This window comes from Nilaparvata lugens, chromosome 1 (assembly GCF_014356525.2).
Source record: "Nilaparvata lugens isolate BPH chromosome 1, ASM1435652v1, whole genome shotgun sequence".
In the NCBI taxonomy this organism is placed as follows: Eukaryota; Metazoa; Arthropoda; class Insecta; order Hemiptera; family Delphacidae; genus Nilaparvata; species Nilaparvata lugens.
Window position 1 is genome coordinate 6,655,203 of NC_052504.1, and position 4,045 is coordinate 6,659,247.

The following is a 4,045-nucleotide window of genomic DNA, read 5'->3' on the forward strand; positions in this document are numbered from 1 at the left end:
ATTGAATAATCAAAATTTAGTTTTATCAATTTTACCATTAATATTAATATAATTATTAATCTTTTCTTTCTCCAAGTAGCTATAATACCGTACTTTTTTCTTGTTTTTCACATGTACCATTTTAATCATTCTCTTTTATTACTTTTCTAGTATTTGTAGTCTATATATATTTTTTTTTCTTTGTAATAATTCCTTATGATGTATTTCCTGTACTGTATTTATGAGCGCGTTTGGGCTGTTATGCCTATTGCACTCCTAGATTTTTGTAAGAATAAATAAATAAATATAATATTGTAATGTGACTACATAAATCTGAGATATTTATTGATTCAATTACTTTATGCAGATTAAATCATATTCAGTCTTATACGCAGATAAATAAATACCATACAACATAACTCACTTTCAATTAAAAAAAGAATTAGTATGAATTTGAGTATATCAAGCAATACACGATAAAATTCAATTTGAAACTCCTATGATATATAATATTGTTTTTATCTGAATAAATTGGCGGAGGTTTGAACATCTAAGCGTTCATTCTTGGACCCGGATGCTGAATCCTTATAAGGATATTACCTTTACGTCAATTATACGTCAGCATATTGTCTTTTTTATTTAGGTCTACTTTTACTAGTAGTTCTGTGAACAGTAGACCTCGCGCAGTTATAAACCGCACCTCCTCTTATACTGTCCATCAGAGTAAATCCTGTCTGTAAGTCGTGTCGGCGAGATATCGGTGTGAAAACGGCTAATGACTGTTCGGGTTGGTGTATCAAAAATGCTAACATCAAGCTAATCTCCTTCAAGACATACTGGCAACAGGACAGCCCGAGTTCAAAGCAGAGAAAGTTCGAGAAACAATACTATGTTAATTTAGTTATTAATTGCATGCGTTATTGCAAGCAATCAATAGTTCATTTAATAGTGCATAAAAATCACATTCAATGAGGCATGCAATTAATAGTCTATACAGCTGCTGATTTTTTACCAAGTTACATTGAGATATTGAATTGCATGCGTCATGGCATGCGATTTATAATCCACTCGACAGCTGATTTATGATGAATAATTCTATAGTCTGTTTTTACTCTAATATTGGCGTATGAAGAAGGCTTCTTTTTCCTTTTATATTATCCTTGAAATGCAAAATTTCCAAAAACCTTGTATATACGTCGACGCGCAATTCAAAAAGGAACATACCTGTCAAATTTCATGAAAATCTATTACCGCGTTTCGCCGTAAAATGCGCAACATATAAACATTTAAACATAAAGAGAAATGCCACACCGTCGACTTGAATCTTAGACGTCACTTCGCTCGGTCAAATATAAATAAAAATATAAATCTCAGTACCCTTTCAAATTATTTTGTCACAACAAGTTTCGGGTTTTATTTTCAAGTCTTGAGAATGGCATTAATGTCCGAAACATGTTGTGATAAAATAATTCAATAGGGTACTGAGATTTATATTTTTATTTATATCAGCATATTGTCCTGGATGTTAGTAATACCGAAATACTAATAGGTAATATTCTACTACAGCGTATAATATTATCATACAGTATTATACAGTGGTAGATTCTACTACTACCCATCGATTAACTGTACAAAACAAGGTGGAGGAAACTTTATCACCACAACACCGTAACAAAAATAACTTTCCACACACAAAGTAGTATTAGAAACCAGGAAAGACTGTACTCATTTTGTGCATAAATCATTATTTATGACCCACATATAAACCTTGCCAATACTAGTAATCAACTCCCAGAAAGGATAGACATGATAATATAGTGAAACTACATAGATATGTTCTCATGGATTTTGGAGAGTAGCTGATGGAAATATGACACAGATATATAATCTATGAGGATATATGAAATGCGGTAACCGATTGAGACACCGTGTTGTTTGTAAACATTTTAGTTCTCTCCAGAAAGAACGGATTTCGCGAATGAATTGATTTACGATGAACGATAAAATTGAACAAAACAAAAACAAAATCACAATTCTTCTGATTACTGATTCAGTTACAAACTTGTTCTGACTTTTTCAGACTAAACTTAGTCAATGAACCACGTCCGCTACTCTTTTGATTCGTATATTGCTCAAGGCAAAAGCGGGATCAAATGTGAATCTTTTGAGAGCGGCCTTGGTGTATGAGGAAGATGCACATTCAAGCGTTGTGGGCCTAAATTCTGTCAGTTGAAGCTGCTGCAAAATAAGAGGTCACAAGAAGTCAAGGTGAGGTCAAGGATCGTAATCTGCCAAGTATGCCTTACTTTTGCCACCCATAATAGGCCTGGAGCTCAAAACAAGATATCATTCAGTTACCGTTCAAAAATATAATCATTTCCTTTATTTACACAAAACTGTTTCTCTTCCAAATTACGATGCACAATAATATTAGCAGTGAAGGTATCGATATGAATAATTCTATGATTGCAACCGTTTTTCATCTTCTAGTTTTTGAATATTATTTTGTAATTCCTTTCAATTTAGTCAATTTCATTTGAGTTTCATTTTATTCAGCTTTTCCAAATATTTGTCAAATTATAGATCTAGATTGATTGATTCACATTCAGCAACAGTACTGATGCAATAACAATTACAAGCATGTGATCACCTACAGATATTAACAATTTGGTTTGCTGTGTTGTATATCCATACTTTTTCACTGTTAAAATTAAACTTGAATTTTAAAAAACACTTTTGAAGTGAAAATACACTTACTTTTGTAGTGACGATCGTTTCGATCTGTTGTTGGTCATCATCAGACTGTGGGAATTTACTCAGATGACAAGGCTATGTGTGGCAAGGGATGAAGGTGGTGGAAAGGTTGTGGTGGGGGTTGGGTTGGTGGATACTTAGTGAGGCGGTAATTTTGAACTGTGGACTATTTTGTCCTTACTTCATTTACTTGATCAAACTTCTCTTCCCACACACTCTTTGACAAAATAGTCCACAGTTCAAAATTACCGCCTCATCAAGTATCCACCAACCCAACCCCCACCACAACCTTTCCACCACCTTCATCCCTTACCACACATAGCCTTGTCATCTGAGTAAATTCCCACAGTCTGATGATGACCAACAACAGGTCGAAACGATCGTCACTACAAAAGTAAGTGTATTTTCACTTCAAAAGTGTTTTTTTCAAATTCAAGTTTAATTTGGTTTGGCTCTGAAATTTGGAAATATAACTTAGCTATATGAACCCTGATGATTATAAGGAAAATTTGAATATGAAATATATCATAGTAAGCAATGAGTTACACTAGTAGAAAAATAACTAACTTACAAGAGAACCCTGATGATTATAAGGAAAACTTGAATATGAAATATATCATAATAAGCAATGAGTTACACTATAGTGAGGTCCACGTTATAATGACAGTGAATAAAGATAGAAGAATAGCGATGCCGATTCTCTGCATTAATTAATCATATTTCTACACTGTCAGAAACATAATTGGCACCGTTGTGGACCTAGAAAAGGATAGTACCACCGGCTTTGTCGAAAGATAGACAATGATAGCAAAACCGAAGTTGATCAAATACTGTCATTATAACGTGGACCGCACTATTGTAGAAAAATAACTAACTTACAGGAGAATAGTTATTTGTGCAACTAGTGCGCAAAGTGACAGTTTGCTGCACCGAAAGAAACGTTTACGCCCGAGCCGTAGGCGAGGGCGGAATGGTTTCTTGAGTGCAGCAGAGGAACTTTGCGCACGTATTTCACATTAAGTTTTTCCTACAGTTACCATTGAATATGAAAAGTGGGTAATTATGGGTAAAATTGCCTGAAATGCATCAAATGTTTTTTGTGTAATTTTATTATTGATAAAAACCTTAATCCTAAAATCCTAAAGTCCTCGTTGTCCTTGGTTATAATATATAATGAATAATAATTAGCGCGTTGTGCTTCGTTGCACCTCTGCTCACTATAGCAGCCACAGCAGTCACTGTTACCAACTTCATTTTGATTTTGCTGCACTGTTGCTCCATATAACCTACTAAGTATTTTGCGTTGCCATGT